At 41.9% G+C, this 22,449-nt stretch overlaps 1 protein-coding gene across 1 annotated transcript in view; it reads left to right on the forward strand.

The window, feature by feature from the left end:
- Nucleotides 1–22,449, forward strand: part of LOC122812004 (inactive carboxypeptidase-like protein X2) — a 730,993-nt gene that overhangs the window by 688,466 nt on the left and 20,078 nt on the right. The window lies entirely within an intron of this gene.

The following is a 22,449-nucleotide window of genomic DNA, read 5'->3' on the forward strand; positions in this document are numbered from 1 at the left end:
GTTCACAAACAAGTGAGTTGTAGACTTCACAGAGGAGCACGTCTAAGCATTTCTGGCCATCCAGCTATGGATAGACAGTGAAAACACACAGTTCTACACCCAGTGAGCAAGTAATTGCAATCAGAAGCGGTCTTAAGTTAGCTGATGCCCTAAGCAGAAGGGCTCCATGGCGCACTCCACCACACCACCCAGTACCCCCATCCTGGTCTATCTACACCAAATAAATACTGGAAAAGCGCCCCTAGTGTGGTGCCTAAGGCGGCTGCCTAGTTGGCCTATGCCTAAGGCCGGCTATGATTGCATTGTCTCACTCAGCATAACATAGCTGAGCACCTGTGTCACCATTACTTTCATAGAAAGCTGACAGGAATGTCATAGCGTAAGTTCACATGGTGTTACTAAGTATACAGCCAAGGAAATTATGGAGAAGCTCAGCCATATCACCCAATATTTGTGGGGAATTAATAGTGTTCCCTTACTAGGTATATTATTTCCCACATATTCAAGGTGAAAATTTCTGATCAACTATTCAGTCATCCACATTGGTTGTAAAGGTGGCTAAAGAAATACTCAACTTAAAATGTAAGGGAAGCATATTCCAGAAATAGAAGATGTGCTGGATTACATACCTGTCATATCACATATGGTATTGTTAAAGTAACAGTATAGGTTTAGGTTTGCAGTGTGGATATTTGCTTTACCCACCAGTTCTGATTACGTGAAGGAGTTAAAGAAATGCAGTGTCATTCATAACACAGAAGACTAAACAGAGATCACCCCATTAAAAGCCTATTCAAGACTCAGTAGAGGGCTAAGGATTTTCATCTGTCACATTTGCTAAATGTACTAAGACTTGAGATCTTTTGATAACAAAACTTTGAGATCTTTCAAGTGAGTTTAGATTCTTAATGATGTGCATACCAAACAAGACATTATATTCAATGTGGGACCTAATAAGATAGGAATAAAGTGGGACTGTAACTTCTCTGTACCTTAAAGGGATATCACAAAGGAAGAGCTGTGAAAAGTAGAAGGGTTTTCTAACAATGGAAGAGATGTAGTGGCCAAAGGAGTTTTTCATCAATGTAGATACAAAAGTCTCTAATGACTGGATCATATTTACATGGAATGCTATTATATAGCATATGGTGATGATGGAGGACTCACCAAAGGAAATTAGACTGCAGTTTACACCGAGGATAAGCCCATAATTAATACACCAGCATTTCTTTTGGGTCATGCTTTGCTGGACAATTTGAGTATCTGAATGGATTTTGATAATCACCCGCAAGTTACAGTCAGTGGCAAACTTGGTTACCATTGATGTTCATCATTTCCCAACTGCCTCAGTGGCATTTCAAGGTAACACAGACTGGTCTGCTTTTAAAAGCTTGAAATCCCCTCCCTCTGTCTTCTGTGACAGCTGATTGGCTGAACATATCATAAGAGGGAAGCCTCCAGTTGTCATGGGAAGTGAGTTTTTTCTGCCATCCAAAGAAGAAAGTCTTCTGAGTCTTCAGAGGATCCAGTGCTAATTTTTCTGGCTTGCTGCTCATATAAACCCCATTTGTGGACCTCTCTTCTCATTTTATTATTAGATTTATTATTCTCTTTCTATTTTTATGTTTATTTAAAATATATTTATTTTAATATTTTATTTGTCAGTGTTTACAGTAATTCCTGTGGGAATTTCTGTATTTTATTTCTGTCAGTGTTTACAGTAATTCCTGTGGGAATTTCTGCTTGTAGAAGTATTTATTTGGCTTCTGTCTTTGACAGATGCTTGTTTTTACTGTGTATGTGTGTTGTTAGACACTAGGGACTGCCTTGTGCAATCAGAACCACAAATTAATTGTTCCCTGTTTTATTGTTGTTGTTCATAGGTTCATAGGTAGGTACTAGGCTATCGGGCCTAGGGTGTATAGAAGGCTAGCCATAACGATTCCCTGGCTATTGCTTCCCACAAATATTTACTTTCCTGAACCCTTGTCTAGCAGGGCTACTGATGTGATCCCCGGGGTGAATTTCCTATCTCCCATCCAATCATCAAGGTTCCTCTTGAAGAGGGCCATTGAAGTGCTCTGCCTGACGTGTATGGGCAGCCTATTCCAGAGTATGGGGAGCCTCTGGGTCAAAAACCTATCCCTCCAGCATGTTCTATTCATCATGATGACAAGGTTAAGATTCATGGAGTGTGTGGCTCAGTGGGATTGCTATTTCTTTAAGTGTAGAATGTCCAACAACTCTGGGTTTGACATGGCCTTGTATGTTAGGCAGAGATCTCCTCTGAGTAGGCGATATGCAACAGAGTTTAACTGGAGTTTCTTTAGATGGTCAGCATAAGGCATCTGCTTTAGGCCTGTGATTCTTTTTGTGAGGTATTTCTGCGGCCTTTCTAGGTGTTGCAGATGTCTTGTGATATACATACCAAATGGGGCATTGTATTCTATAGTGGGTCTAATGAGGGATGAGTACAGAGGGACAATGACCTCCTTTTTCTGGATGAAAAGCCCTTAGTGATGAGGTTTGCCATGTAGAAGGATTTTCTAACTGTTGTGGCTATGTGGTTATCAAAGGTGAGACTGCTGTCCCCCTGTGTCCCTAGGTCTCATCACACTTTCAGTGTTTAGTGTACTGCCACCTATGTGGTAGTTCACAGGTACATGTTTTTTCCCAAAGGGGACCACTATACATTTTTTGGCATTTAGCTTGAGCCCATGGCTCTGGCACCAGGCATCTGTTTCGGTAAGGCCTTTTTGTAGTATATCTACATAATTTGGGGATTCAGTAATGGCTCCCAGCTTGCAGTCATTTGCGAATTTGTAAGCCAGAGTCCCTTAGTGTTGGCCTGTACTTCAGAGAAGTAGATGCCAAACAAGAATGGTCCCAGGACAGAACCTGCAGTACACCACTTGTCATTTGTCTTGAGTTGGATTTGGAGTCAGCTACTTTTACAGTGTGTGTTCTGTCAGTAAGCCAGTTTGCAACCCATGGAGTGACGTAGGAATTAATGCCTAGCTTAATACATTTATCTATGATTCCAGAGTGGGGGATAGTGTAGAAAGCCTTGGCAAGGTCCAAGTAGGCTGTATGAACCACCTTACCCTCATCCACGGCTCTGGAGACTAATTCGAAGAAGTCAATCAGTTTCAGGAGGCCCTTCATGAACCCAAACTGGGTGGGGTCCAATGTTTGAAGATTGCCAATGTCTTTGTTTATAAGTTCCATGATAATACATTCCATGGCCTTGCAGATCAGGCTCGTCAGACTGATGGGACAGTAGTTACTGGGATCCAAAGTAGATCCCCTCTTTGTGGAGTGGGATGACTGTAGCTGTGCGGCACTCTCTGGGCACGAAGCCTGAGGTGAGGCTATGATTAAACATGACACATAGGTGAGGTGCCAGTTCATTTTGTAGTTCATGTAGTACACAGCCCAGGATGTCATCTGGTCCCATGGATGCTGTATTCTTGGCTTTGGAGAGTGCAGATGTTCTTCATCTCACATTGCTGCAGTCCTTACATATGGGTAGTCCGCTGTCCTCGGTCGGCCCGAATACCAAAGTATTAGGCTGACGTCGGTCATGGCGCTCAGAACTGACATCAGAGCATCAGGGTACAAAAGCGCATGACCGACGTCATATCCTCAGTCTTTTTTGCCGCATGGTCCGATGCAGAAGCAGTGTTGCGAGTGCCGTTCGGCGTTCTGAAATTTTTCGAGTTCGGAGTTTCAGACCGAATCCAAGTTGGGCTAAGTACCCCGTTGGGGAATATTTTGTTTTTTTCTTGCCTCAGTTATTTACCGGATGTCAGAAAAAGTGAATAATTGTATTTCTTGTGGGAAACAGATACCGCATAGAGATTATCATTCTTTGTGTATTCCTTGTTTGGGTCCTGAGCACGACGTAGTCGGGTGTCGCTTTTGTGCTAGGTTTAATAAGCGCACCATTAAACGAAGGTTAGATTGCGCTAGGCTGGTCTTCGGTAAGCGGTGTAATTATAATATGCTGTCGGATACTCCAACGCCCGCTACCGCGAAGAAGCGCAAAGACAAAGCTGTAAAACCCAGACAGGATGAGTCGTCCGTTCCGGACGCCGGTTCTTCAGAGGCTTCGGTGGAACTGGTTGTTCCGACGGAGGCTTCACTTGAGTCTCAGGGGGAGACTTTGATTTTACAGGATGTGGCCTCTCAGGAGGCAGGTCAGGCTGAGGGGGCTTCTCAGGTTACTATTATCCCTTCCCTTCCTAAGGTGGTCAGGCCTTCTCCTTCTGTTTCTAAGGCTTCTTCCAAAGGCAGGCCTGCTTTGTCTTCTGCTGGTGTCAGTCCTAGTGCAGCAGGGTCTGTGCCTAAGAAGCACATGCTTAAAATGGCAGAAGATTTGATTACTCTGATTAGAGGTTCTATGCCCCCTCCTGATAAGAGGCCTAGGGTGGAGCCAGAGTTGGAAAGTTTGGATCAGGCCTCAGATGATTCAGAGTCTTCGGCCGAAGACTTGCAGGATTTCACTCCCTATTCTGATTCTGATGCAGAGGATTCCACTCCTTCTGCTTCTCCTCCAGAGGATTTTTCTTTTTCAGAGACACTTCATTCTATGAGGGAGCATTTTAAGTGGGAAGGACAGGATTTCTCTGATTCACGGAAGAGGCTTAGGGAATTTTTGTTTTTGCCTCAGCATAGACCCTTGGCTATACCCCCTGTTTTGGATGTGGTTCAAGATGTGTTCTCAGAGGCTTCCCTTAATCCTGATTCTTTGCCTCCTGCGCCAGTTAAACCGGATAGGTATTATAGGGTGCCTGAAGATCATAAATATCTCTATAAGAGTCCTAGGGCAGATCCAGAAACTGTTAGCCAGGGACCTAAAGGTGTCAGGGCCTCTGTTGTAAAAAATCCAGTTCCTCTAGATAAAGAGGCTAGAGCTTTGGATAGATGGGGAAAAAAGGTTTATACCTCTTCTACTTTAGCAATGAGGGCTTTGAATTGCCAGTTTCATATGTTAAAGTATCAGAATTTTCTCCTTACTCAACTAAAATCTAAGGTGGATGCTCTGGCAGAGGGCATAGAGTGTAAAGAATTACAGGATTTGGTACATGTTTCTGAACAGGTGGGTAAGCATTCTTTACAGTGTGGTTTTGATGCTTTACAGGCCTCTTCCAAGGTGGCTGCCACTGGTTCAGTTCTTCGCAGGCACGCCTGGCTTAAGGATCAGAATTTGTCAGAGCATGTTAAGACCAGGATTTTGGATGCTCCTTTACAGTCTGAAGTGTTGTTTGGTCCACCTGTGGAGTCAGTCTTGAAGAAAATGGAAGACAAGGCTAAATCTATGCAGACTGTTAAAGATTTTTTGCAGGTGCAGCCTCCAAAGTTTAGTAGAAATTGGCCTACTAAGGGGTGGACGTATCCTTCCTCTGATTCTCAGTCTAGGGGTAGATCTAGGCGTGGTAGGGGCAGAGCTCAGAGTACCTTCAGGCCTAGAACATGGAGTTCACCTGCACAATCTTCGGGTGAGGGCAGGGGCCAGTCCTTTCGTAAACAGGCCCAATGACCTGCATTTTCAGCTGCCAGATTCTTCTTGCATGGCAGCACCTTTGGGAGGAAGGTTGGCTCTCTTCAAGCAAAACTGGCTTTTAATCACCCAGGACAAATGGGTACTGGACATTATACACCAAGGTTACAAGTTTTATTTCCATACTTTGCCTCCTTTCAAAGGCATGCCAGACGTTCCTCCTCAGCAAAGGCTAGAGGCTCACAAGCAGATTTCTTCACTTCTTCAAATAGGAGCTATACAACCGGTTCCTCTGTCAGAAGTGGGCCTAGGATTTTATTCTCGCCTGTTTCTAGTACCAAAGAAAGGGAACACGTGGAGACCAATTTTGGATTTATCTATCCTAAACACATATCTGGACATTCCAAAGTTCAAAATGTTGACGTTACAACAGCTTTTACCTCTGTTGGGCAAAGATCACTGGATGGTAACTCTGGATCTCAAAGAGGCTTATCTTCATGTTCCTATCAGGCCCAGTTGCAGAAAGTACCTGCGTTTCCGGGCTGGGACTTTTCATTATCAGTTCTCTGCATTGCCCTTTGGCTTATCTACTGCACCCAGAGTGTTCACAAAGGTTCTGGCTCCAGTGATAGCCTTCTTCAGGTTGAGAGGAATACAAATTTATCCTTATTTGGACGATTGCCTGATTCTGGCTCAAGACAAGGATGAACTTCTTCATCATCTGCAGTATGTGATGGCAGTGTTAAGATGCCTAGGGTATTCTGTGAACGAAATAAAGTCCAGTCTAGTACCCTCTCAGGACATGTGCTTTCTGGGTGTGAGACTGAATACAGCAGCCCAGATGGCCTTTTTGACCCCGGACAAACAAAAGATTCTTTATCTTTACTTCCATCAATTGTCTCTTCGGTCCAGGCTGACTGAAAGGACAGTTCTTCAAGCCTTGGGGTTCATGGCATCTTGTATTCTGGTGCTTCCCAATGCCAAACTGCATATGAGGAAGATTCAATGGTATCTCAAAAATGTATGGACACAACACTGCCAAAATCTGGACACTGTCATTCAAATAATACCTTGCATTCAAAAGGAATTTTTGTGGTGGGCTCAGGAATGTCACCTAAACAAGGGACTCTCTGTGACCCGGCCAGAGGCGAGTCAGATTCTAACGACAGATGCCTCAGACAAAGCTTGGGGAGCACATCTCAATGGAAAATGGGTACAAGACACGGGGCCTGCCAGACTTCAACATTTACATATCAACTTGAAGGAGATGTTAGCAATCCAATTTGCATTGATGGCTTTCAAGGATTTACTTCTCCCAGGACAGGTGTTGATTCAAACAGACAACACAACTGTCATGTGGTACATCAACAAGCAAGGGGGAACACATTCATACCCTGTTTGCAGGCAAGCAATGATTTTGTGGGAGACTGCTCTCAGTTTACAGCTAAATCTTCAGGCAAGGTTTCTGCCAGGAGCACAGAACTCCTTAGCAGATGTGTTGAGCAGACAGATAGTGGATCCCCACAAGTGGAAATTGGACCCTCATGTATTTCGGAAGTTGACAGTGTTATGGGGAACTCCAGACATAGATCTGTTCGCTTCTCCACTAAACTACCAGTTGCCAAAGTTTTGCACAAAAGGGTTTCATCACACAGCTTGGAGGGTGGATGCTCTGTCATTCAGTTGGAGCAATCTTCACGTCTATGCCTTTCCACCTCTGCCTCTTCTCCCAAAGGTACTCTTGAAGGCCAGACAGGACAAGCCATCCATGATTTTAATAGCTCCGGATTGGCCTCGACAATACTGGTACCCACTGCTGAGAAGTTTGGTACGGGAGCCTCCATGGCCTTTGCCTTCGATTCCTCACCTTTTGTCTCAGGAGGGCAATCACTTACTCAATGTCAAAATTCAGTCTCTGCATCTAACAGCCTGGCATATTCTGTTCTAGACCCTGGAGGGTCTCAGCTTCCACAACAAGTTTTGAATGTTATTTTGGAGGCCAGAAGGCCTAGCACAAGGAAAGTGTACGCTGATAAATGGAGGAGGTTTTTTATTTGGAGCAAAGCAAAGGACTTTGATGTTTCCAAACCTGATTTAAGTGTTTCTCTTCAGTACCTTACTGAGTTATTGGACAAGGGTTTGTCTTTCTCCTCTATAAAGGTTCATGCTGCAGCCATTTCTGCTCACTATGATTGTGACCCTCCATTATTCTCTCATCCTTTGTTTAAGCAATTTCTTAGAGGGGCAAAGAACATAAGACCCCCACGTAGAGCTCCTACTCCTGCTTGGGATCTCAATTTTGTGTTGGAGAAACTCACTCTACAACCTTTTGAGCCTGCAGCTACTGCCGAATTGAAGTATTTATCATGGAAGACTGCTTTTTTGTTGGCCATTACCTCTGCGAGAAGGGTTTCTGAATTACAGGCCCTTATGGCAGTTGAGCCTTTCCTGATTTTTCATAAGGATAGGGTATCTTTGCGTACAAATCCTACCTTTATGCCTAAAGTGGTTTCTAGTGTGGCCTTAAACCAAACTATTCATTTGCCTACTTTTTATGCAAACCCCCAAAATAAAGGGGAAAAGATTTTGCACACTTTGGATATTCATAGGCAGTTGCGTTATTATTTAAGCAGAACTAAAGGGTTCAGGCAATCTCAGCAGTTGTTTGTTTCTTTTGCTTTGGGTTCTCAGGGAAAACCTGTTTCAAAACAAACTATTTCTAAGTGGATTGGTTTTTGTATTGCTTTCTGTTATTCCCATCATGGTAAGGAGATTCCGGCTGGAATCAGGCCTCATTCAACTAGGGCTACTGCCACTTCTACAGCCTTTTTAAGGAGGGTAGCTACTAAAGATATTTTGGAAGCAGCTACTTTGAGTTCAGTGCATACTTTCTCTAAACATTACCACCTTCCACTTTATTCTAAATCTAGGGCTGGATTTGCCACTGCAATTTTACAGGGCATTTTAGCAGCTCCCAATGCTTTATGATTTTGCCAACCTCCCTTTTACATCTGCTTTGGGATTCTACCCATATGTAAGGACTGCAGCAATGTGAGATGAAGAACATAGTACAGTTTTGTACCTACCATAAATGTAGATGTTCGAAGATCCACATTGCTGCAGTCCAATTTTCCCTCCCTCCTTCCCCTCTGTAGTTTGGGGTGATTGTTTGGTTTGGGTTGTAAATACTGTTTGCACATAAGTAGCTAGATGTTGTTTGTGTTTTTTGGTTATGGCCTTTGTTTTTAGGGCCTTCTGACATCTGGGGCAAGAAAAGACTGAGGATATGACGTCGGTCATGTGCTTTTGTACCCTGACGCTCTGATGTCAGTTCTGAGCGCCATGACCGACATCAGCCTAATACTTTGGTATTCGGGCCGACCGAGGACAGCGGACTACCCATATGTAAGGACTGCAGCAATGTGGATCTTCGAACATCTACATTTATGGTAGGTACAAAACTGTACTTTTTTACTTGAGTTGCCATGATTACCAGAATTTGGCATTCTTTCAGTATTGAGAGGGGCCCTTTAGGGAGTGAGAGGGGGTGACGTTGGCACTGAATCTATCTGCCAGGATATTGGCAATATCGTCTGGATCAGTATATCTAGTGCCATTCTGCTGTAGCTCAGAGCAGATCTGAGTATTGCCATTTAGATTCCTGACATAGCTATAGAATGCCTTGTGGCTGTCTTTGGAATCTTTGACAATTTTGTTTTCGTAACTAGCTTTGGAATATTTTATGGGGGATCTCAGCTTTCTGCTGACGCTGGTGAGGGAGTTTTTTTTAATTCTGGGTTCTTCCTCTTTTCTGAAACAGTTTCTTCCTTTTGTTGTACAGCTTGTTTATGGCAGGGGACCACCAGATTGGCTTCCTTTTTTTAGAGGACAGCATTTTGGTTCTATTTGGGATGGCTCGGTCCATGCACAAGTGAATGTGCTCATACAGTACCTTAGTGTAGGATTCAGCAGCTGAACTTCCAGTTTCCATCTGCATGGGTGTCATGAAGTTTGTTATTTCTGACTTGAAAACCATGAAGTTGGCTTTGGAGAAGTTTTTTAAGGAGATATCCTTAAAGGGGGGGGGTGGGATGTGGATGTCAAGGGTGATTAGCTTATGGTCTGATCTGACCAACAAGGAGGTGACCACTGGTGTGGAGCATTGATCTCCCATGTTGGTAATGACCAGGTCTAGAATATTGGTACCCCTGGTGGGATTATTAGTTAGTTGCTCTAGGGCATTGGAATTTATGAATTCCAAGAACCATTGAGCAAAAGTGTTGGTACAGGAGTAGTTTTCCCAGTTAATGGCAGGGCAGTTGAAATCGCCCAGTATTAGAGTGTTTGGTTGTATCTTAATATTTTCCCGTATGTTTAGAAAGGAGCAGTGAGAATCTTGGGGCATGGTGGGGGATCTGTAGCAAGCTACAATTTGTATTGCAGTCTTATCTAGTGTTAGTTGCACCCGGAGAATTTCAGATGCATTATGTTGGGCAACCAGCCTGGGAGGTGTGAATATTCTTGGTGAATATGGACACTCCTCCACCTTTAGTGTTTCAGTCCTGGTTTGGTGGCTGAAAAGTGTGGTATGAATTGTAGCCTGGTATCGCAGGGGTGCTCTCTGGAGCTTTGAACCAGGTCTCAGTTACTGCACAGATATTGATGTTCTCCATTTTTAGGAGAGCCTCGAGAGAGTGCATCTTGAGGTTTAGGCTTCTTGCATTGAGTAGCATTACCTTCGGATTTTGCTTGCTTGTACCCGTTACGGTGGTAGTTTTTTCCTTTGAACCTTGCCTAAAAAAGGCACTATAGGGTGGCAAGAGCTTTAGCCAGTAACCTGAATCCCAGGGGCGACAGGTGCAAACCATCTCTTGCAAAGCATCATGGTTTGTCAATCATGTCATTCCAGGAATGACACTAGAAGCTTAGCCACTTATTGAAGTCAATCATTTTGTCCTTATACTGTGGTATCATTCTGGGCAATGGCAGGATGCTACTCAGGGTTAGGGTCATACCTGCCTGGGCTACATGACCCAAGAGCTCTTCCATGTCTCTTTTCATGTAGTCCAGGGAGGTACATCTCAAGTCATTCACTCCAACATGGGTAATGACAGAGTCATATTTCTACCTGTTGTGGAGTGACTTGAGTGCATGCATTATGTGGTGGATCCTGGCACCTGACAGGCAACTAACTGTAATATTCTCCTTGTTCATCCTGGTGAGTGGGACATCAGTGTGTCTGACTATAGAGTTTCCTATGACTAAAGTGTTGGGTATGTTGTCTTGCCTTAGGGGCTGCTATTGGGTGCACACTAGTGTGAGCTATGGGATGCTTTGGTTGTGCTTGGTGGTGGTGTTTGTTTGCATTTCAGCTTTGGAGGTCCTTGTTGTTTGGGCAGGTTAAGGTTAAGAGCCTTCGCATATGTGGGTTTTGAGTTACTATGAGTGGGTTTTGGTGGTGTGGGTTTTGAAGGACTATGTGTTGTTTGAGGTGTTGTGTGGGTGTTAACCTTCTCCTCTTGACTGTCTACCACAGTCTTGGCTGGAGACAGCTTTGTTTCCAGTTTGGCTATGTAAGTGCATCTCTCGCAGGTTGTAGTGTTTAGTGGTAGAAGGAGAGGGTTGTCTGTGTACAAGAGGCAATTGCTGCATTGCCCCAGTATATCCAGATTCACCAGGTGGACAGGAGAAATCACCAGAAGCTGACCCTTGGACATGCCTGGTTAGGTGCTTTCTTTCTGTAGTACAAGAGCTGTTTTCCCTTACTTTTTGGCAAAGTACTTGCAATTGTAGACTGTCTAGTGCCTATGACTATTTTCTCCTTATTACTAAGGAGAGGTGAGTGCTTGTAACAAATTAAGGCTTCCTAGTGCTTTTTAGCAAGTTTTAGAGCAAGTGCTAGTCACAGGTATACAGATGTTAGTGCTACTGCTGATAAACTAGCTAGTTCTAAGGGAAAATTAGAGGAGCGGACTTTCTGGCACCTGGAAGAGTTTAACCTTAGCCCCGTGGTGCTGCACGTATTTATGCCAGAAAGTTGAAAAGGATAGAAATTAGCCCAAAATGGCCAAATAAAATTGCAATTTCAGAGCTGGAAACCACTCCTCTAGTGTTAGATAGGTAGTACAATGCTCTCACTCTCACTGGTAAGCAGTAGGACCTCCCTCTACCACAGCAAGGTCTGGATAGCTCTGAACACTGAAACTGCCTGGAAACTGGACTTTTCTAGTTAGAAAATATGGGAAATTAGCAAAGAAGATAGATTTTTTTTTGTTAAATCAGGCAAAGCAATGCAGTTATACAGTAAATAAGCACAGAAAGGCTAATGCACTTGAGTGTATAGCCCAAAACAATAAACTAAATTAAAACTTTGCAAAATTAGAAATTTTAAAATTTAAACTTTTTAAATAAAGCAAGGCAAGTGCACAACTGGAAAACGATTTACAGGGAGAAATACAGTAAAATAAGTAGCTAGTCTACTTTTTAAGCTTTCTGAGAAGTTCAGGTAATAAAAATGACCAAAATCAGCAAAAATTAGAAAATGCAGCAAAAAGTACTTGCAGTTAGCACAAAAAGTCTCTCTTTCTCATTTCTGGTGCAGTAGTAGTCTGCAAGATGCCCAAACTGGATCTGTTGATCTAAAACAAGCTCAAATACATGCAAACGCATGTATTTATGCCAGAAAGTTGAAAGGGATAGAAATAAGCCCAAAATGGCCAATAAAATTGCAGTTTCAGAGCTGGAAACCACTCCTCTAGTGTTAGATAGGCAGTACAATTCTCCCACTCTTACTGGTAAGCAGTAGGACCTCCCTCTACCACAACAAGGTCTGGATAGCTCTGAACACTGAAACTAAAGTCCTGAAACCAGCACAGCTTGGAAACTGGACTATTCTAGTTAGAAAAGCAGGGAAATTAGCAAAAAAGATAAGATTTTTTTTTTTTAGTTAAATCAGGCTAAACAATGCAGTTATACAGTATATAAGCACAGAAAGACTAATGCACTTGAGTGTATAGCCCAAAACAGTAAACTCAATTAAAACTTTGCAAAATTAGAAATTTGAAAATTTAAACTTTTTAAAAAAAGCAAGGCAAGTGCACAACTATAAAATGATTTACAGGCAGAAATACAGTGAAATAAGTAGCTAGTCTATTTTTTAAGCTGAGAAGTGCAGATAGTAAAAATGACCAAAATCAGCAAAAATTAGAAAATTCATCAAAAAGTACTTGCAGTTAGCACAAAAAGTCTCTCTTTCTCATTTCTGGTGCTGTAGTAGTCTGCAGGATGCCAAAACAGGATCTGCTGATCTAAAACAAGCTCAAACACATGCAAACATGCGTATTTATGCCAGAAAGTTGAAAGGAATAAAAATCAGCCCAAAATGGCCAATAAAATTGCAATTTCAGAGCTGGAAATCACTCCTCTAGTGTTAGGCAGTACAATGCTCCCTCTCTCACAGATAAGCAGTAGGACCTCCCTCTACCACAGCAAGGTCTGGATAGCTCTAAACACTAAAACTAAAGTCCAGAAATCAGCAAAGCCTGGACACTGGACTATTCTAGTTAGAAAAGTCGAGAAATGAGCAAACAAGATAGAATTTTTTTTTTGGTTAAATCAGGCTAAACAATGCAGTTATACAGTAAATAAGCACTAAAAGGCTAATGCACTTGAGTGTATTAACAGGAAAATAGTGTAGAACTTGATTTTTTTCTACATTTATACATTATTTACTATAAGGGCGGCCGTGGTGGTGCAGCGGTTAGCATTGCCACCTCACAGCAAGAGGTTCTCCGGTTTGATCCTCGGCTGGGGTGCCTTCTGTGCGGAGTCTGCATGTCCACCCTGTGGTTGCATGAGTTTCCTCCTGGTGCTCTGGGTTCCTCCCACATCCCAAAGACATGCTGTAGGTGGATTGGACACTCTAAATTGGCCCTAGGTGTGAGTGCGTGCGTGTGTGCCTTCTGTGGAAGGTTGGGCTGGCAACTCGACACCGTAAAACTCCACTGCCATTCATGAGCAGACAGGTGATCCGCTGTGGCAACCCCTAACCGAGAAAAGCCGAAAGAAGAGTAATAATGCATTATTTACTATACATATTACTCTGCTCTGTGTGTTTTAATGCTGGATCATGATTTTACCATGACTGAACTTATTTGAATGTACTATGGAGATTTTACTCAAGATAATATAGTTTAAATTGCTATTAAACAATATTTTATGGCAGCTTAATATGGCTAAAGTATGGGGAGGTATTTTTTAACACTTGTTTGGTACTTTGGTGGCTTTGGTGTTTGGACTTTGTATACCAGAAATTCTTTAACTTCCCTCATTTGCAAAAAACTTCTGTTGCAAAAAAGTTCTGAACATATATATATATTTTGTGATAATACAGTGTGGCAAAGTTTAGTTGTGTGGGGACATATTTATTACTAAATACTTTAAATACTTATTGTGATACATTATCCAGTACTGCCAGTTTATTATTCAGGCTGGTGTTTTCTATCTCTCTCTCTCTCTCTCCCCCGTGACTTCTGGTTTCCTTACTAATGTGTGTTGTGCAGACAGCTAATTCTGCTGGCTGTGTTTCCATGCATGGGTCTAGTACTAGTTTGGCTAGAGACCTTTCTGCTGTTTCAGAGAATGATGAGGAATTTGATGAGGACAATAGTGATTTCCTAGTTGGCAATGAGTCCAGTCACTTTTATTATTCTGCAGGTGAACATGAGCTTAAGTCCAAACAAGTGTTCACTTTTCCTCAAATGATTGTTAGATTTAGTGATGCTTTTGCCTCGTAGCAGTCAGAAACTACCCCAGAGCTATGCAGCATGTATGACATTACAGAAGAAGATATGTTCAGTACTGAGGCTATCTCCTTCTCTTACTGACCTTGGAAGATGTATATAAAGCTGCCCATAGGGCACTAATATCTATTCCAACAGTCTGTAAAAAGGCTCAGAGAAAGTATAGGGTCTCTTTGGATATCACAGTTCTCTTCTCATTTGACTGCTGACCCTGCTGTGTCTTCCCAGCTGCCTGCTCAAATATACAGCCCTTGGCTTCTCTAATCCAATGCCCCCAATAAAGGGGAAATGGTTAGATCTTCAGAGGGAAAAGGATGCCTCTTTCCAGTAATCTAGCCTTTAGAATTTTAAATTATCACGGCTATATTTGGAAATTTATTTTACAGTGTGTACACAATTTGGATGATTTTGCTGTATCCTTATCTGCAGAACAAAAGTCTTATATGAATGAAAACTAGGATGTTTCATGTACCGAAGTTCTTTCTTCAAGGAGCAGAACAAAAATAAATCCCAGCCAAACAAAAGTTAGGGAGCCAAAAGGAAATGGCAAGAAGTTAATTCTTCAATACCAAACAAGGGGAGCTCCTTTCCAAAAAAGGATCAGACCCCTGCAAAGCTATGACTATGCCAAGTCACAGAGCCCTACCTACCCCCACCCTACCTTCTCTTCTTCTTTCCCCTAGCCATTCTCACAACCCTGCAGCCTGGACGTAAATGGTATTAGACAAATGAGTTCTGAGAATAATTTGGAAAGGATACACTTGGCAGTGGATAGAAAATCCTCCCCTTTCAGGGGAACTCCCCCACTCCCACCAGACCAGACAGAGCTGCTTCCTCCTGTGTCTCATCACATGGGTAGAAGCAGGGATCATAGAACCAGAGCTTGCAGTACACAAAGACAGAGGATTTTACTCCAGAATCTTTTTGGTAGCAAAAAAGCAGCACTCCTGGAGACCTGTTCTAGATATGTCTTTTCTAAATACCTTTGTAAAAGCTCCAAAATTCAAAATGCTTACATTATAGTCAATCCTGGCATTGCTTCCAGATCACTGTTTCATGGTGACTCTAGAGCTCAAGGATGCTTGTCATCATATTCCTATTGCTCTCAGTTTCAGGACATTTTTGAAATTTGCTGTGTCTGGCTTACATTATCAGTTTTCTGCATTGCCCTTTGGTATAAAAGTGTATGGCCCCAGTGGATGCCTACTGCAGAACCATGGACATCTACATTTTTCCTTATTTAGAGGACTTGCTGTTTTTTGCAGATTCTTTATCTAGGTGCTTGCAGTCCTTAGGCAAGGTAGCAGCCCTCATTTCATACCTGGGCATAAAAATTAAACCCTCAAAAGGTCTTTCTCACACCCTCTCAATGAATTGTTTTCATAGGGTGCTGACTAGACACAGTTAAAAAGGATGACCTTTTGTCAGAAGACTTATCATGGCATTTTCTTGTATTTCTGTCTTCTATATGTGGCCTCAGCAAGACAGTTCCTCAAATTATATTCTCCTGGCATCAGTGATCCTAATGATACCACTAGCCAGACTACACATGAGAAAAATTCAGTAACACTTGAAGAATTGTTGGACCCAGCACCTTCATCCCTTGCATTTGCAGGTACTGGTACTGTGATTTGTGAAACAGGAACTGCAGTGGTGGAGGGATCAACTGTCTCTGAATACAGGACTCCCTTTTTCTCTTCAGACCCCAGTCCAGATTCAGTCTTCAGATTTTGCATGGGAGCAGTGTCCATGGGAGATTGAGTGCAAAGCTTGTGGTGTCCTCAGGACACACCAAAGCACATAAACATAAAAGGGATATAGGCAGTCATTCTTGCCTTAAAAATTCTTCACTACTTATGGACTCTGGGTCCTCGTGCAGTGGCCACAGACAACACTACCATTCAGGCCTTGCACATTCAGTCAGAGCAAAACACTTTGACAGACTCAGCAGATCCTGGATAGACCTTCACAAGTGGAAACTCCATGTAGAGTCTTCCTTTACTTGATTCAGATGTGGGGAACACCTCAGGTAGATATGTTCACCTCCTTTCAAAACAGGCAACTGAAAATAATTGTGTTCAAGACATCCTTGAAAGAGATGCTCTATCATTCCAATGGTCATGAAAGCTCCTGCATGCATTTTTACCATTTCCAATGATTCACAAGTACTTTTAAAGATTCATAAAGAGTTACCAAAGACAATTGTGGTAACCCCCTTTTGGCCCAGGCAAAGTTGTTTCTCCTTTTTAATGGAATTGTTCAAGGACAAGTATCACAATCTTACTCACAGACTGGATCTGCTTACACAGCATTGGGGTGAATAGTTCATCCCAACATAGAGCACTTGCAACTGACAGCCTGGATGATTCTATTTTAATACCTTTTAGGCACTTGTTCTATGAAGATGTGCAGCAGGTATTTTAAGATGCAGGAAAACCTGCAACTAGAAAATCTCACTTTTACAAATGGAAGAAGCTTTCTAGGTGGTGTGTAGCCAATAACAGAGGTCCTGAAAGGGTTCGATCCATCTGGTTTTGAAATATTTGTGTGAGCTACTTAAGAGATGGTTTGACACATGCTTCTATCAAAGTGCATCTTACGTTCATCTAACTTGTCTGACCAATGGGTCCCCCTCTTTCATCTCGTTTTGTGGTCAAACAGTTTATGAAGGAAGTGTTGTACATGAGACCCCCTCGAAAGAAAATTCTGCCTCCCTGGGATCTCAGCTTTGGTCTTGAGAAATTGACCTTACCTCCTTTTGAACCTGCCTCTTAGGCTGATTTACGGTTCATTAATTGGAAGACTGTTTTACCATTTCTCTAACATCTGCAAGGTGAGTCTCTGAGCTGCAAGCTCTCATGGCTTGCTAACCCTATATAATATTTCACAAGAATAGGTTTGTGTTACTCAGTAATCTATCATCCATGCCTAAAGTTGTTTCTGAATATACCTTTAATCAAGCCGTCAATATGCCAGTGTTTTAGTCTGATCCAAAAAACAAGGGAGAAAAGATTCTACATACCTTGGATACCTACAGGCAGCTCAGGTACTACTTTGACAGAACAAAGTCCTTTAGGAATGCTGAATAGCTGTTTATCACCTATATGGAGGTTAAGAAAGATCAGCCTGTCTCTAAGAAAAGTATAGCACAAAGGTTGTCCTTTGTTATTGTTTTCTGTTACTCCCACCATGGTAAAGCTCTTGCAGGTAAGGTTAGTGCTCACTCAACTAGGTCCTTATTCCCTTCAGTGGCATATTGGAAAGGATGAAATATAGAAGCATTCTAGAGGCAGAAATCTGGTCCTCCATTCATACCTTCACACAACACTACAAACTGGATTCCTTTTTAAGGTCCAGAGCAGGATTCTCCTATAACCTCCCAGGTAGGGTAAGCATTGGGAATCTACTCAAAATGCCACTTCTTCTTCTTCTTCTTCTTTTGTCGGCTTTTCCCGGTTAGGGGTCACCACAACAGTTCACCTGTCCGGTCATGATTGGCAGTGGAGTTTTTACATTGTCGAGTTGCCAGCCCAGCACCCAACCTTCCACAGAAGGCACACACACACGCACACTCATGCCTAGGGCCAATTTAGAGTGTCCAATCCACCTACAGCATGTCTTTGGGATGTGGGAAGAAACTGGAGCTACTCAAAATGCCACTGAGGCAGTGGAAATCATGAATATAATAGAGTTGTGTAAGTCCTACTTTCCTGTAACAATAGATGTTCAAATTCCTAACTGCCTCAGTGGCAGCACCCACATGTCATCCCCAAGAATGTGCATAGTTGAAGTGGGTTTCAACCTCTTTGCTATGGTTTTTATATGGTATTGTGATTGGCTGCAGATTTGTTTGATTTGGAAGAGAGAGGGAGGAGAGTCTAAGCTTTTGAAAGCTGGTCAGTACTGTGCTTCCTTGGCAGATACTCCAAAATACCACTGGGGCAGTGAGGAATTCAAACATCTATACTGTTACAGGTAAATAGGACTTATGCAACGGTACTTTCCTCGATATCGGCTTTCCTATCAGAGAAATATATGTCAAAGAGAAATGGATCCAGGACTGAGCCCCATGGGACACTGCTAACAATGTTTTTCTGTCTAGAACAAATACTGCCAACCTTAACAAAACAAATACCCCCAACCATAACAGTATAGGTATCAGATAGCCTCTCAGCTGTCCAATGAACTATATGTGGATTAATGCTGAGTTGGGGTGTTTGCCAGTAATCCCAGCATGGGAGATGGTATTTAAAGATCTTGGCAATGTCCAGGTAGATAGCATGTGAATTGTGGACTACACTGTGGAGCAAAGCTAAGAATTTATGACCATCCAGCTTTGGACAGACAATGAAAAACGTAGCCTTGCACCTGAAGAGCAAGTAATTTTTCAGTATTACCTTTATCTATGGCCTCAATCACCCTTTTAAAGTGATCAACCGGGTTGCAGACATGATCTGTCTTTTACAAAGCAATTCTAATATGTATTCAAAGATACAAGGTCACTTGTATTGTTTATTAGTTCGGCTATAATATTTGCTCTGACCTTGCATATAATAAAAGTGAAACTAAAAGGCTTTTTCTCAGGGACTACCTTTACGCAAGGTACTACAGCAGTTGTTCTCCACTCCTTAGAGATGTACACAGTGGAAATACTCAGACTGAACAGTTTATGAAGTAATGTTGCTAGGAGGGACTTAACACATTTCAGCAAATATCTAGGCATATTGACAGGACCCATGGAAATGGTAATTTTAATTTTGGAAAGTCTGAAAAGGATTTGGGAGGGGAGGCATAGGGGAGAGAAGGGGACTGTGGTGTAAGTGGATATGAGACTGTAGAGGAAAGGGTGAGTGGGGTGAAAATGGAAGAAAATTTGTTTGCAAGAATATTATCCTTGGGGTTAAAGAAAGAAGTACCATCAGAGTTAAGTTCAGTGCAGAATTGTTGTTTATTTCTAAGCTTTCTATTATAGCTGAAAAAGGTCTTATAGTTATCTTCTTAACTGGTTGCAACCGTAAATTCATAGTTGACCTTAAATTATAAAACTTAGAAGTAACTAATTTCTGTACAGAGCTTATCTGTAAAGGTGCCTCCTTCTCTGATCCCTAGGGTATTGTTATATTTCTGTGAGCAAATTATTTTCCAAATTTACCCTACCCACCCTCCCTTCTGCCCTTTCATTTCACCTCACACTTCACTCCTGAAACTGCTTTCAGACAACTTCTTTTGACACACTCCAATGCTAAAAAGAAAGCAATACTTTGGGACCCGTAATGATTCCTGCATGTCTGCTGATCATAAAAGTGATGCAACGGCATCAGCTAGTGTACAGCAGAGTGCACACAAGGCCACTGCCTCTACCACATCTGACCCACCTGCCATGCAGTGACATGGTGGACCCCCTGCTAATTGGAGCAATTAGACTAGATCTCCTATTGCAATATATGTAAATGTGTTATCCTCCATTGTCTTACACAGTAAGTTATAGCACTTTGCAAATCACTAGTGCCATAACAATGGAGGATAACATAAAACAGCACTATCCCATTCCTGCCAAACAGCCTGATTTTCAAAGCATAAGAACAACTTCCACATGCTATGACTGTCAGGGGCTCAGTCAAAGCTCCATATGAAGAAAGAGCTTGAAAAGCTTCAGAGGTTTATTGCTGCCAAAGTGTGCTTTCTCAGTAGGACTTTATGTGACCATCGGACAGCTAGCAATCCTTCATACCTGGGCAAATAAGTCCCTTGCTGGGAAATCATTCCAGTATTTTATTTTTCTGAAGAAAACTAGTATTATTTCTGAGAAACTACTGTTATTTACACTAAGAAACTATATTGTTTGGGGTGTCATTCTGTCAAGGGAAATGTGAGTATTGTGGATGCATTTGGAAACATTTTGAGTTTAAATCTTTTTATTGAACTTTGTATATTTTTCTTGTAGATATTTACATGTTAGGGACAGGCAGATGCTTTTGAGGACTGTCAGAGTAACTTTTTATCTCAAAAACAACTTTTTACTGGTAACTGAATTTACAGACTCTTGCAGGCTCTGCTAACCTTCTTTGAAGCTTCATTTGCAGCTGTAGCTGTAAAGCAGTTACTGTTCTCAGTGATTCTTCCTTACCCCATCTGCAAGAAGAAAAAAGCTGTCACAGAGTCTTTGGGTATCAAGCCAGTTCTTACCCTGACTCAGATGCTGATAGGTGACTCTGCTGTGGCTAATCTTGGTCCTCAGACCACTTATTGTTTTCTCCTGGTTTCTCTGGTATAGAACCTACAGCCAGTAGGGACTGGAGAAATGATGCATCTTTTGTGACTGTAGCGTTTCCCTCTATGGGCAAGGGAGAACCACTCTTGTTGGTCTTAGGAGAAGAGACTGGTGTTGGGATCCAAACTTATCCAGAAAAGACGCCTAAACCATGGGAGAGCGTGCTGCATTAGGGTAGTCTTTTTCTAGTGATTTTCCTTAATAAAAGAAAACAAAAATGAAAAAATATAGTTTCAGTATAGTTTTTTTCTGTCTGTATTTCTGTGGACAAGGAAAATTTGCTTGGATTTGTCAGGGATTTGATTTCTGCTTTTTCTATGCCTGTTTCCCCTTCAAATAAGAAAAAAAATAGGCCCTGTCTTTCTGACACTGATTTTCAGTCAGCAAAGCAGGGATGGGAGGGAGATAATAGTGTTTCAGGACTCTCTTCTCTTCTCTAGCTAAAATACTGATTCTGAAGAACGTAGCTTCAGATTTCTCTCCAGAAGGCATATCTTTTTCTGATACCATGCCTAACAGTGGGAACAGAATGATATACCTATTACCCAAAAAGTGTTAGGATTTGTTACAGTTGTCTATTTTTGAAGCTGCTGCTAACCTTTCAGTTTTATGTGCTCAAGAAAATGTTTTCTTGACAGCTTGCAGTGTCCGTGACAGTAGCCCTACTCCTAAGAAGTGTGATAGGTTAAATAACGTTCCTCATACTCATACATCTTTTCTAATCCTAAGGCAGACCTTGCTGTGATTTCTTTATCTAAAACTGCTTTTGGTAGACAAATTGATAATGATAATCCCATTCCATCTGACAAGGATGGAAAAGCTTTTGAAAAATCTGGGGAAAATATTTAGTATTCTGCCACTTTAACTTTCAGAATTTTAAACTGCCACGAACAAGTGTTAACATTTTTTATTGCAGTCTTTTGAGAACATAACAATGTTAACTCTCAACCTTCCCTCTTCTGAGATGAAAATTTTTTGAACGCCTCTTCTGTTTCTGCTTTTCTTGTAAATAAATATGCCTTAAAGTGTTTTCATGTGATTGCTGATTCTGTCTTCAGGACAGCTGCTTCTGGGTTAGTCTTGAGAATATTTGCTGTATTATTTTCTCATAGTCTGTCTGAAGTATTAAAACTGAAATTTTAAATTCTCCCCTGGACAAGTAAATCCTGTTTGGCTCTTCTGCAGCTGAATTACTTAAGAGATTAGTTGAGAGGGGAAAGTTTATCAAGGATTGGCTCGAATTGTCCAAACTTTCTGCTTAATTATTTTAAGTAGCAAGGTGCCAACAAAAAGGATTTTAAAAAGCAATGATGAGGCTCTAAAAAGAAAGGTAAAAATCTCACAAAATCAAGGAGAGTCCAAAACATCAGAATGACTGCTTCTTTCATGCTTCACCCACCCACCTACCCACTCCCAACTCTGGCAGTGTCCCTCTTTCACTCTTTCTCTCTCTCTCTCTCTGAGTCAATGAGTTTTCAAAGTCATACAATGGGAGTATACTTGCCAATGGTAGTCACTCCCTCCTTTCCAGAGGATTTCTGCTTGCCCAGCAAACCAATTATCCCTGTTCCCAACAGTTCTGGAACATATGTTATTTCAGGAAGTAATAGAACCAATATGGGACTGCCAGATGGCAAAGGATTTTATTTAAGGGTTTTTCTGGTGCCAAAGAAAGAATGGAATTGGAGGTCTGTGATACACCTTTCCTTTCTCATTCTTTTTTTTGTGTCAAGATCCCAAAGTTCAGAATGTTATCCCTCCGGACTCTGTTACCCCTTGTCCCCTTACTAACCTTCATGGTAAAGCTAGACTTAAAAGGTGCCTACCATCGCATTCCCATTGACAAACATTTCAAACTTTTTAAAGATTTTTCT

The sequence above is a fragment of the Protopterus annectens genome, chromosome 9.part0 (genome assembly GCF_019279795.1).
Source record: "Protopterus annectens isolate FY-2018-M chromosome 9.part0, PAN1.0, whole genome shotgun sequence".
Classification (NCBI taxonomy): Eukaryota; Metazoa; Chordata; order Ceratodontiformes; family Protopteridae; genus Protopterus; species Protopterus annectens.